Source organism: Plecotus auritus, assembly GCF_963455305.1.
Source record: "Plecotus auritus genome assembly, chromosome: 3".
NCBI classification, from domain to species: domain Eukaryota; kingdom Metazoa; phylum Chordata; class Mammalia; order Chiroptera; family Vespertilionidae; genus Plecotus; species Plecotus auritus.
In genome coordinates, this window is record NC_137772.1 from 26,695,725 (window position 1) to 26,709,987 (window position 14,263).

The following is a 14,263-nucleotide window of genomic DNA, read 5'->3' on the forward strand; positions in this document are numbered from 1 at the left end:
TAACAAAATAAAATAATTGTAGTAATATATTCTAATACAAATTATGTGAATGTGGTCTCTTTCGATTGATCTTATTGTACTGAACTCACCCTTCTTATGATGATGGGGGATAATAAAGTGCCTATGTGATGAGATGAAGTGAGGTGAATGAGACATTATTAAGTCAAATGAGGATTACTTGAACACAAGCACTACTATGCAGAGACAGTCGATCAGATAACTGAGATGGCAGAATGAAGGGCTGGTAACCTATATAGTGTGACTACACTGGATAAAGGGATCATTAAAATCCCAGGCAGAATGAAGTGGGATAAAGCAAGGTTTCATCATGCTACTCAGAACAACATTCAATTTACAACTTATGAATTGTTTATTTCTGTAATTTTCCGTTTAATATTTCAGGACTGCAGGTAACTATAACCATGGGAAGCAAAACCATGTATTAGGGGGGATCTTCTGTACTTAACAGATAAGTTGCCGTAAGAATTCAAAGTGAGATAATACATGGAGAGGATTTAGAGCAGTGCCCAGCTTGTAGTAAGTTCTTTAAAATGTTGGCAATGAGTCAGTGATCCATGCCCTTCTTATTCTGTCATACCACTTCTGATCAATTTAAAGAGCTAACTCAGTAAAAATGGTAATCATCAAAGTGGGCATTTCTTTGTCCTTCCAAGAAAAGGTCACTGAAATCCTGAGAACAGGATACCTTAATATTCTCTCCTATTTCTTTTCATTAAATTTCCAGATTTCTCCTGGAGTTTTCTCTAGCTTTGCATATATGAGAATCACCAGGGAGATGGGTTGTTAAGTACAGATTATCAAATTCTTTCCCCATTCTCAAGAGACTAGAGGCCCAGTGCATGAAATTCATGCCGGGGGGGGGGGGGGGCGGTGTGCCTCAGCTCAGCCTGGACCCTCTCCAATCTGGGACCCCTCCAGGGATGTCTGACTGCCCGTTTAGGCCCGATACTACCTGGGCAGTTGGACATCCCTCTACAATCCAGGACTGCTGGCTCCCAACTGCTCGCCTGCCTGCCATCCTGATTGCCCCTAACCAATTCTGCCAGCCTGATCACCCCCTAACCACTCCCTTGACAGCCTGATTGATGCCTAACTGCTCCCCTGCCAGCCTGTTTGCCCCTAACTGCCCTCCCTGCAGGCCTGGTCACCCCTAACTGCCCTCCCCTACAGGCTTGGTCACCCCCAACTGCCATCCCTTGCAGGCCTGGTCCCTCCCAACTGCCCTCCCCTGCTGGCCATCTTGTGGTGGACATCTTGTGTCCACATGGGGTCAGTCATCTTTGACCACATGGGGGCAGCCATCTTGTGTGTTAGAGTGATGGTCAATTTGCATATTATTCTTTTATTAGATAGGAGGATTAGATAGGATAGAGGCCTGGTGCACAGGTGGGGACCAGCTGGTTTGCTCTGAAGGGTGTCCTGGATTAGGGTGGGGGGGTCCCTTGGGGTGTGGGGCAGCCTGGGTGAGGTGCCTGTGGTGGTTGGCAGGCTGGCCACGCCCCCTGGTGACCCAAGCGGAGGCCCTGGTATCTGGGACTTATTTATCTTCTATAATTGAAACTTTGTAGCCTTAAGTGGAGGCCAAGGCAGGCCAGGGCAGGTGGAAAGCTTGGCTTCCACCATTGCCGGGGAAACCTGAGCCTCCTGCTCGCTCTGTGGCCGCAGCCATCTTGGTTGGGTTAATTTGCATACTCACTCCTGATTGGCTGGTTGGCATAGCTTGTGGGTGTAGTGGAGGTATGGTCAATTTGCATATTACTCTTTTATTAGATAGGATTATTATTTGTAGACTTGGGTGGACCCAGGAGCTTGTGTTATAGACAGCCTTGTCCACCCCCATTCTCATAAAGGGGGTCCACAGAGCACCCAGGAGAAGCACAGCTTCAGCATTTAGCATAGGGTCTGGCAACAGACTCACTGAGCTTATTGAACTGTTACTAAATTTGATTTTCTTGGTACTGAGCTACCAAGCCAGTACATGGATGTGTTGAGAACTCTCTGTACTTTTAAAGCTTTTTAAAGTGATTTTAAGAAAACCTTTACCTTATGTGTGGGCAGTTCCTAGTTCTGCCTAACTTTTCTGGAAGATTCCCAGTGGAATACTTAAGCTACCACTTCAGAATCTATGTGTTTTCTTCCAAAGTGCTCAGGAGGAGTCAACAACTTTGCAGGATCTTCCAACCAGAGCTTTGCCACCTGCTGGATTTGGGTGCCAGCATGACTCAGTCCTAAGAAACCACCTGGATGCTCTAAGTTGGTGCTTCACTCCCACTGCAGGTGCGGACACGGTTGCCAAGTGTGTAGACATATTTTTATGTAAGAACTATAAAAATGACTCAAAAAATATTCCTTCCACATGCTTTCCTTTATCCCTGCCTCCCTTAAAGAAGGTTTTAACCTCTTTCTATGGCAACAGGTAGAGAAAAAGGAAAAACATGCTTATGTGTCTTGAGTTTTCAGTCTCTATAGAGGGGGGAAAACCAATATATATTCTTTATCATTAGCTCTATTGGTCATTGAGACCATCTGCTATGTCTTGAGTTTCTGGTGGAACCTCTATACATATTTTTCATTGTAGAGATAAACTGCCTTCCCTTCTCATTCAAAAAAAGGTCAAGTTGATTGAAAATGTTGGTTAGAAATATGCCACCTGATCATAAAATATAAAACAGGGCATATATCCTCCTCTCCATATGCTTTCAATTTCCATAAACGTTAAAGATATAGTACTGCCTGGTGGTATGGTTCAGAGATTGAGTATTGACCTATGAACCAGGAGATCATAGTTCCATTCCCAGTCAGGGCATATGCCCTGGTAGTGGGCTCAATCCCCAGTGTGGGGTGTGCAGGAGGTAGCCGATTAATAATTATCTCTTATCATTGATATTTCTCTTTCCCTCTCCCTTCTCTCTGAAATCAACAAAAACATATAAAAATATTTTAAAGATACAGTATTTAGACACTTACACTACAGGAGAACAACCAAAAGTGTATTTAAACTGCAGGGAGAAAGAAAGAGAAATAACTGACATTATCTTCACTATGCCTTATTTTTAGTGTTTTTATTTATTTGTGTCATCATACAGGTTTCTAAATATAGGACCATTGAGTCTCCTATGTGGCATCTCCCCCATGGCAAATCTAATTAAATTGCCATTAAAGTCTGTGCTCACTTTATTACGCCAAGGTGACCGCAACAGATACTAAACGCTAACAGTATCTTTCTTTGTGTACTGCCAGCCTTTTGTGAGGAACCTGCAATGGTAATCTTAATAGAAATAGATTTTAACTATTATTTTCTTCTTTTCTTTTTTTTTTTTTTTTTTTTTTACAATTAGTATTTGGTGATTTTGAAAATATCACCACTTTGAAAAAAATAATATATTTAGAACATTTTCTTGTGTATAATGGGATTTTGGGGGCAGTTGAAGTCAACATTTGCATACTTCTCTGGTTTTGGGTCAATTGCCACAGACTTATTTCATAGCTATCCCCACCTTTCCAGCCTATAAGCCTGGCTATAATAGCAAGCACCATTGCTGACATCTGAATATGGCAAGTATGTTTTAGCCCTTATCTTTTTGCTCATGCTTTCATTTTTAACTTTTTAAAAGAAAAATCTTAATGTCATTCATCTTCAGGACTCAGTTTGAAATGAAGTTTATCTTGGACCTTAGCAGCTCAAGATGATTTCTCCCTTACCTTGATTTGATTGACAGCCTAAGTGACCCACATCACAGATCATCTTGCATTTTTATTCAGCATCTGTTTATCAAAAGCATTTTCTGGGCCACCAACCTGAGGAAGAAGAATGGGTTCAGTAATTCTGGGTGGGTACTTTCTCCACAACAAGGGCTTGCTTTTAGCTCCTCAGTTACCGGGATGGGGACTGGATGCTTTTAACTCTCACAGAAACCAAACAGGATGGGCTGGGGTTTCAACAGGGCCCCTGTAGCTGGTCATTCTTTGTAAACTTTTGTTGTTTGACCTTCACTGTTACCTCTCCATTACTGTTGTATTAAAGCCCAACCTATATTTGCTGCTCTGGGTAAGCAGGCTCTCTTTTTCTCTGTCTTCTTACTGGATAAGTAGTGCGCACGCCTGCACACACACACACACACACACACACACACACACACACACACACACACACAAACTGGGCAGCAGGCCATCCTTATAGTCCCTGCTCTGTCATAGCTCCTGGCCATACTGGTAGTTCCACATGTTTGGGTAGGCAGGGCACACCAGGTCCATGGCCCACCTGGGGCCTTTGCTAGGTTGGTTTGCAACTCTGATTCTCCCTGAGCATCACTACTCTTCCTTGCTCCAGCTTCTGAGGCACTGCTGGGGTCCAGTCCTACTCCTCTCCTGGAATACCCTGGTGCCTACTGAGCTAGACTGAGTGGTGTGAGTTTCTTCCACTCCCATCTTCCTTCTCTTTTGGGGGCAGTTTCTTTTCTAACTTATCCCTCCTTTGCTGCCGGATTTCCTCCCTCTTGGATTTGTAGATCCACCCCTGTTTCTGTGGCCCAGAGTTGGACACACACCCTTTAGCTGGAAGGGGTGTGTGGACAAACATTTATTTCTGTGTAAGTCCTTGTGTGTGGAAGATTCAATAAGTATAAGTTGAGGTCAGTCATTTCAAAGCTCTCTTTCAAAACCCTTACAGCAATTAGTTACTATTTACCCACCTCTATTAAGCTGCCAGGTTCTTTACTTAAATTATCTCATTAAATACTTCAGCATTACCATGGGACAGATATTATTTTTTATATTTTATATGTGAGAAAACAGACTCAGAGAAATTAATTAACTTGGCTGGACCACTTATTTAACAAGAATCAAGTAAGATATTTAAACTCAGGTCTAATAACTCTGAAGTATGCTTGCCATTTCTGTTCTGATAGACTTATTTCCCAGGGAGGAGCCAGTTCCTCAGGAAGACCTAAGTGCATGATTTCCAGTTTAAAAATCATTTAGCAGCTGCAATTGTTCTCAAAATGTTTAAGTCCACCAGATGGAGAGTCAGTGTTGAACAGAGGGTACCAATTACCTGTATACTTTGACTAATAATGTTAAAATCTACAAAAAAAAAGAGGTGTTTTATTGTTGATTAGCACATTTAATTATTTGAGAATTACTTATGTGTTTTGGAAAACTTAAGCCATACTGAGATAGTTCCTCCTGAGTCCCAGGGTTATGTTTTTATCCATGGATCTGGCTTTTGACCGAAATTCGTAGAGTACATGATCCCTCTAATAGTTTAATTTGACATATATCTCTCCTAACCAGGTAATTTATCTCCTAAATAGGTAATTAATGACAGAAAAATGCTAATGATCAAATGGCAATTAAGTGCTTTGTATTTTTAAACCAAACTCCCTGAAGAAGTATGACTATATAATTACAGTCTAGGAAACCAGCATCATCTACATCCATGTCAGGGAGACCTTCCTTCTCAGCAGCGACATGTTTGCCTTCTATCTTTCTCTATTTGATTTCACAAGTTTCATAAATCATTGAGCAGCTGCAATTGTTGTCAAAATGTTTTGGTTTCAAATGCAAATATTTATAACTATTATTTTCCCAAACAAAGAGGAAGAACTATGTAAAAACAGCAACTAGAACTGCCAGCGCTTTTAACTTAGCCTGAGATGAGCCATCATTGTGGGGCCTGAATCTCCTCGGAGGCCCTTTTCTAAGTTCTTGCTTGAAGAATATATGGTTCTCACCAGTGGACACGTGACAGGCCAAAAGCTGGAGAGCCAAATTGAGTTCGAGGATTCCTCACTAACTGCGTGGGCTCGGTCCAGACATGGGTCTGGCCTGGATAAGTGGTCCTCAAGCCAGATGAGAGGACAAGTGCACTTTTACAAGGCATTTTCAAGATTTTTCAAGATATTGAGAACTAGTATCATGCCAGTTGTTATAAGGGAACATGGTTCAAATGGGATCACAGTTAAAGCACACAGGTCCATAGACCCACCTTTCCATTGCCCTCCCAATCTCTGTCTTCAGGCTGGGACACTTGTCTGAGGAGGTGCACTGAGCCAGGCAGGTTGTGACGATGCACAGCAGTCATGGGCTCTCAGTGGCAGGGCACTCTTGCCATCTTCATAAGAATCAAGAAGAATTAATTCATCAAATATGTCTGAAGAGTTTACTTTCAAAGAGAATCCAATATGGCTTACAATGAAAGTGTAGAAACTATAACCATCATAACATCATGAAAATTATAAATGAAGAGGAGAAAAATAAATACATGTAGGCTAATAGAGTTACTGCATTAAAAGTTTAATATTGCCTGACCGGTGTGGCTCAGTGGTTGAGCTTTGACCCATGAACCTGGAGGTCACAGTTTGGTTTCTGGTCAGGACACATGTCCCAGCTGCAGGCTCAATCCCTATTGGGAGGCATGAGGGGAAGAACCAATCAATGTTTCTCTCTCATCAATATTTCTATCTCTCTCTTCCTCTCCCTCCCTCTTTCTGAAATCAATAAAAACATATTTTTTAAAATGTTGAATATTAAATGTTGTTCAAAGCTTCCAGAAGTCTCAGAAGGAGAATCACAATGTCATGCTCAACATTCATATTATCACTCTTTAATAGTAAAAGCAACATAAAAATCTTTTCAATATAAATTTTGAGGATGAGGAAAGTATAATTTTCCAAACTTGTCAAAGCTATTTTTTTTTTGGTATATTCCATTTTAATCTTCATTCTTGTGAAAATGGCCTTATACTGTTCCATTCAAATGTTTGTAAAACTTCATATTCCTCCTATCCCCTCTCAGCATCCCTTAACCACATATAAGATAAATTTTGATGGAAACTAGATGACTAAAAGTTCAGAACTAAACCTCTGAACAGCACTTGTTCAAGGCATTGCTGGAGGCAGAGGCAGGGCTTGGTTCTCTTCTTAGAGATGTGGCTGCTGATCTTGGTGGGTCACTAAGCCCTTTGAAAAGCTAGGAAAGTTTTCCTTAAAAAGTAAGCAAACATACAGATACTTTTTCATGCAATTTTAGGAAGTTGCAGAACCTAGTTTGAAGACCTCATACAGCATTAACTACTGTAGAGCCTACAAACAGAAATGAGTTCTTCTCAAGGTAGCACTCAAAAATAATAATAGGTGAGGCCAGAGATAACCCTTGGGATAGCAAATTAGAGTGATGATATTTTAGGCCTAATGTTTCGATTACTGAGATGCAATGATTGGAGATAATCTTGAACTGTGTGGGTCTTCAACGTTTTGGTTTTAGGACATCTTTATGCTCTTTGAAATTATTGAGAGCCCAGAAAAGTTTTTTTTTTTTTTTAATATAAACTATATCTATCAATATTTTCTTTTTTTATTGTTTAAAGTATTATATATATTAGTTCATATATCTCCTTTTTTTTCCCCCCATTGACCTTCCCCCAGCCTCCCCTACCCTCTGTCGCATGCCCTCATCCCAGCCCCCGTAGTGTCTTATGTCCATTGGTGTGCTTATATGCATGCATACAAGTCCTTTGGTTGATCTATTTCCCTCCCTCCCCAATACTCCCCAGCCTTCCTGCTGTAATTTGACATTCTGTTTGGTGTTTTACTGCCTCTGTATCTATCTTTTTATCAATATTTTCCATATTAGAAATTAAAACAGAAATTTAAAAAATATATTTTACTAATTCATTTAATGTAACAATATTAAATTTGTTACATGCTAACATCAATCATATATATTTTTAAAAAGTCACTATATTCAAAAATAGTGAGAAAATGGCACTGTTTTCTACTTTTGCTATCTCTTTAATGTCTATCTTAATAGGAGACAGCTGGGTGTTCATATCTGCCTCTGGATTCAATCTGTTCTGATAAGTTGTTTTGGTTGAAGATTGTGAGGAAAATCCAATCTCACACTGACATACATATAGTTAAAAAAGGGAGGAGTATATTAGCACTATTTTCAGATTACTGTGAAGTTCTTTCATATTACATCCAAAACTTGACAAGTGGTAGTTTAAAGGAATCAAATATATGTATACTAGTGGCCCGGTGCATGAAATTCATGCACGGGGGGTTTGGGGGTCTTTCATCCCAGCCTGCACCCTCTCCAATCGGGGACCCCTTAGGGGATGTCCTAAACCAGCAGTTGGACAATCTGGGACCACTGGCTCCTAACTGCTCACCTGCCTGCCTTCCTGATTGCCCCTAACCCCTCTGCCTGCCTGCCTGCCTGATCACCCCTAACTGCTCTGCCCTGCCGGCCTGATCGCCCCTAACTGCCTCTGCCTGCCTGATTGCCCCTAACTGCCCTCCCCTGCCGGCCTGATCTCACCCACAACAGCCCTCCCCTGCCGGCCTGATTGCCCCTAACCCCCTACTGGCCTGATCTCACCCCCAAGTGGCCTCCCCTGCCAGCCTGATTGCCCCTAACTGCCTCTGCCTCAGCCCCCACCACCATGGCTTTGTCTGGAAGGAAGTTGGACATCTGAAAGATGGCCGGTTGACCTGTTCTAATTAGCATATTACCCTTTTATTAGTATAGATTGGCAACGGAGGGAGACTAAATTTTGGGTGATGAGCACACAATGCAAATATAAAAGATGTATTCTAGAAACTTACACAGGGCGGGCAAAATAGGTTTATAGTTGTGAATATATGAAACAGTTTATTCTTGTGTTATTATTTATGAATTATTATATTATTTTCCACATGAACAATGGTAAGCCTACTTTTGTCAACCCATGTATAATGTTATTAGCTAATGTCACCCCAATAAATCTAATTTTAAAAAAGTAAGTGGCCATTGGAAGGCCACCTGAAATAACTACAGTACTTTTTTCTCTCTGTTACATTAAAATCCAGTGATCTATCTTGCAGCTATGTTTCTTTTACCATGAATATTTTTAACCTCTCCGGACCCTTAAAAAAGTCCCTGAGCCCCAAAGTCACATGGACAGTCCTACAGCACTCTTGTCCTCTGTGTACACACACTGCTGGGTCTGAAGGGCCCCCTTTCGTTACTTTCTCCTACCGTAGACAGTGTGTGGTCAGTTTCACCCACCGTTAGTTAGCTAACAAGGAAACCAAGTACAGAGTATGTAAAACATGACTGTCATCAAGACCTTGGAATCTACAGAAGCTCCAGTGTAATATTCAAGAGAGAGGCATATTTTGACGTAAGAAAGCGAGAGGGAGAAAAAACTAGAAGGCAAAGGAAGGCAGATCCAAGTAGCAACCATCCCAGAAAGAACTCTACTTTAGATTTTTTTAAAATCCTCACTTGAGGATATTTTTCCATTGATTTTTAGAGAGGTGGAAGAGACAGGGAAAGACAGAGAAATATCGATGTGAGAGAAACACATCGATTGGTTGCCTCCTGCATGTGCCCCGACCAGGGCGGAGCCAGCAACTGAGGTACATGCCCTTGACCAGAATCGAACCCAGGACCTTTCAGTCCGCAGGCCGATGCTTTATCCACTGAGCCAAACCGGCTAGGGCAAGAACTCGACTTTAAATGTGTGGGGGGGTGTGTGTGTCCTGGGGATGGGGTGCACATAACTAGAGTACAGAGGTTGAAGAGAGAGATGCTAAAAGTCAAGCTTTGCCTAATACTAACCTTTGTGAAAAATGCTACATGTAGAGTAAAGCAATGCTTATAACTTTTCCAAGTCCCAGTTACTTGGGAGGCAATTGGGATAATTGCTAAAACAATAAAACTACCTAGATAAGCGTTTAGCAAAACTGGTCCAAGAACTGCATTTAGATTTTCTTTTACCGTTAAAATTCTTATGTTCTAAAACATGTCCCTTTTGTAAATAGGTTGAGTTTTCTCTACTGAATACAAGGTTAATCCCAAATTAAAGGAAACTGATTCAGCACTCGTATTTCCTCTTCCCTCGATGTAGTTCCAGGCTTGGGTTTTCAAATCTGGCCTTATAGAATCTGGAGGGTTTCCACTCCCCTGCAGTGAGTAACAGTCTCTGGTAAAATGCCAGGGAGCCCCATCACAGTAGATCACTCCTTCAGGAATATTCTTATTCCTCAGAAGAGGCCTGCCTGTCAGACACAGAAATGATGTCATGACTGACCTCACAGAGACCAGGTCTCAGATAGACTGAGACTACTTGGTTCAAAGTTCCTGTTCCAAACATGTCCCTTTGCAGCCACAACATTATTTTCCAAGAGATATATCCTTCTAAACAACGGTATGTTCCAGCTGGGAAATCCTGGGATTGTTACTGCTGAGGCTCCTGGGCTTGCAATGACTTTGTTACTCCTTTAAAAGCCAAAGATGCTTGTGTAATCCTGGCCAAAGGCTTCAGAGGGAGAGACCTCCATTAGCATGAAAGCCAGACCAATGAAAAAAATCTATTCTGAGGTTATAACTACCGTTGCGTCCCCAGAGCGGAGGATCTTAGCGTGTGCTGTGTAGGTGGTGCCATGGCTGTGCCTATGAGTGCCCTGTACCCCAGCAGCTGGAGATGGGGCGACGCAGGTGGGTGTCCACAGGCTCAGGTCTGATTGGTGGCAAAGTGGAACACCCAGTCTCTGAGATGTAAGCATCCTCCTCACTGAGCTGGTTTTTTTCCTTTGCTTTTCAAGGAAAGGGGTACCACTTACTACTGACACTTCATATCTAATGAACTATTTAAAATTCATCTCCAGTACCTTCCATACCTCCGTTATGCAACTCATTTCCCCAAAGGAAACATAGTTTGAAGTGTCTGGGGCATCTTAAGAAACAAGGCAAAAAACCACATTCACTGTAAAATTCAAGCTGGCTTCTGTTCAGGCAGCACCCAGGCAAAGGGAAAACTTGTGTTTCTTCCAGATGGTTCCAGGCTCCAGGGACCCATTTTTGGTCTCTGCCTCTGTCAAGTTCTCCTGTATTTTCACTGTTAATGACTCAAAGGGGGTCAGGGGGTGGTGTGTTGGCAAAAAAACACATGATGATAAATCTCGCTGATGCACCTTTTCTAGCAAGAGCAGGCAGCTGTCTTCTGCTTGGTATGCCAGGCATGCCTGTTACCTGTGTTTTTTTCCATTCCCCCATTCCCTGACGGGAAGGAGTTGGCATATGCACGGTTCCAAAACACCTTAATGAGAAGAATGCTATTGTGGGGGCAGTCATTATTGCAAACATCTGTGAACTGTAGAGTTTAATTGAGCCACAGCTAATGTTTATTGTGTGTGGAAAGAGGAGGGGATTAATGGTTGTTTGATTGCCTTTGGATGGTTTCTTATTATCTTTTCCTTTTTCTTGTGATGTGTTGTCAGATGTTACAAAAAGTAATGAAAGCCCCGACATCAGACACCTAAATCACTCAAGAGTCTCTGAATTTGCAAACCAAGCAGCCTGGTGGTTCTCATAGCCTTCCTGAGGAATATACAGTCGAAAATGTAGGAGCAGGTGGGAAAGCAGTGAATCAGTGAGGAAAAGTTACCTGCCACACATATAGCAAAAAAAAAAAGTCCAGAAATTCATTATAACTGCCCGAGTGGTATCAACTTTGCACTTTCAAATACCTTTAACTGGAATTCAGCCAAGGAAATAAATGCTCATAAAGGATTGTTTAGATTAAATGATAAGGCTCAGAGGCAAACCTTAATTTTATTTTTCTTCACAAAGCTAAGTACAAATAAAGCTCCCATTATCTTGGCTCCCCTATACAGGCTACCTTTTGGGGGGTTACAGAATATTGTATTTTTCTGTTCTTGCAATTCTCTGAAGACTTAAGTCACAGGACAGCCTTTTACTTATTTACTAGAGGCCCAGTGCATGAAATTTGTGCATGGGGGGGGGGAGTGTCCCTCAGCCCAGTCTGCACCATCTCCAATCTGGGACCCCTGGAAGGATGTCCTACTGCCGGTTCACAGGGATCAGGCCTAAACTGGCAGTCGGACATCTCTCTCGCAATCCGGAACTGCTGGCTCCTAACCGCTCACCTGCCTGCCTACCTGCCTGATTGCCCCTAACCACTCTGCCTGCCGGGCTGCTCACCCCCAAATGCCCCCCCACCAGCCTGATCACCCCCAACTGCCCCCCGTGCCAGTGTGCTTGCCCCAACTGCCTCCCCTGCTGGCCTGCTCACCCCACTTTCTCTCCCCACTGGCCTGCTTGCCCCCAACTGCCTCCCCTGCTGGCCTGCTCACCCCCACCTCCCCTTTCCACTGGCCTGCTTGCCCCCAACTGCCCCCCTGCTGGCCTGCTCACTCCAAACTGCCCGCCCCCCGCTGTCCTGATCACCCCCAACTGGCCCCCCTGCTGGTCTTCTTACCCCCAACGGCCCCGCCCCCCACCAGCCTGATCACCCACAACTGCCCTCCCCTCTTGGCTTCTAACCACCTCTACCTCGGTCCCGCCACCATGGCTTTGTCTAGAAGAACATCCGGAAGGTCTCCCAGTCTAATTAGCATATTACCCTTTTATTAGTATAGATAGAGGCCTGGTACATGGGTGGGGGCCAGCTGGTTTGCCCTGAAAGGTGTCCCAGATCAGGGTGGGGGTTCCCTTGGGGTGTGGGGCGGCCTGGGCGAGGGGCCTTTGATGGTTTGCAGGCCAGCCATGCCCCCATGGGGTGAGGGACCCCACTGGGGGTGTGTGTGGCCCGTCTGGGTGAGGGGCTGAGGGCTGTTTTCAGGCTGGTCACGCCCCCAGGTGATCCAGGCTCCCAACCCCTCCTTTTTTTCTTTTCTTTTCTTTTTTTTTTTTTTTTTCAGTGCATCCTTGAGCAGAGGCCAGGGCCAGCTGGAAGCAGGTATCTGGGATTTATTTATCTTCTATAATTAAAACTTTGTTGCCTTGAGCGGAGGCCAGGGCAGGCCAGGGAAGGTGGGAAGCTTGGCTTCCTCCATAGCCGGGGGCAACCCAAGCCTCCTGTTTACTCCAGCTCTGTGGCTGCCACCATCTTTGTTGGGCTAATTTTGCATAATCACTCCTGATTGGTTGGTGGGTGTAGCAGAGTGATGGTCAATATGCATGTTTCTCTTTTATTAGTGTAGATTTTTCAATGTGACTTAAATCTAGATAATGATTTTCAAGTTGCTTTTGGTAAGAACATTCCAAGCGTCTAGGATCTTAACTCCATTTCCATAAGAACTTTGGATATATGTAAACATTCCAATTCTAGATTCAGGCTCTTCATGCTATGAACCTGTGCTCACAGCTGCCAAGAAAGAAATTTCAGCATTTTTGGTAGTTAATTTTCAAAGAGTTATGGTTTGAAAGAACTTAGTGGAAAACAAGCATACAAAAGCATGCATCTGACCTTTTTTTGGGTAAAAAACACCCAGCAAAGTCTTGGCTGGTGTGGCTTGATTGAGTGTGGTCCCATGCACCTAAAAGTTGCCCATTTGATTCCTGGGCCAGGCACATGCTCTGGTTGCACACTGGATCCCCAGTAGAGGTTGTGCAGGGGGCAGTCTATGTTTCTCCCTCACCCTCTCCCTTCCTTTCTCTCTAAAAATCAATCAATCAATACCCAGCAAGGAGTAGGCCAAGGTAAACAGACCTGCATAGGCACTAAATTCCTCCTCTCATCCAGAGTCACAGGCAGTGGCCTCCATCCATACCCTTTGGCAACCCTAACTGGACACCCAGTTTCTCTCCCAGGTGCATCCCACAGCACAGAGCAGAGGCAGCATCTTCTCCCGGGAGGCCAGGTGATGCCTTCCTAAGTCACCTCACTCAAAACAAAAAGCAAACACAAACAATAAGAGAAGAAAAAGCCCTTTAGAATAACATTTCTTTGGCCCAAAGAAATATTTTTTCCTTTTATTCTAGCTAGCAATTTTCTTAGAGGTGCCTGGAAGTAAGAAAAGAGTGTGCCGAAAGAGACATATGCGATGGAAATTAGCTGTTATCTTCAGGATGCCACTGGATTGCACATGGGATAATGAATTAAATGAAGTAGAAACCATGGCCTGAACTGGAAATGTGCTTTGCGCCTAATGTAATTAATCTCTATTGAAACAGCTAAGCCATTTAATTTGTGTTGCGTGAATAATGAAATGAAAGGGGCACGTATGAATTAACTTTTTAACCAGCAGAGAAGATGCAACTTCCAGACTTAAACATTGATTGGGATTTTCCTGACAACTCATTAGATTTATGTGTGCCAGCCAAAATCCCTTTCTCTCATTGGTTGGTCATGGATCAGTCTTGCTTTTTAGCCATTTCTAGGCCATCAATACTGTTGGAAAATTTACAGCACAAGGACGTCACCTAGAATAGATGCTGTTTGCATAGCTTTTCC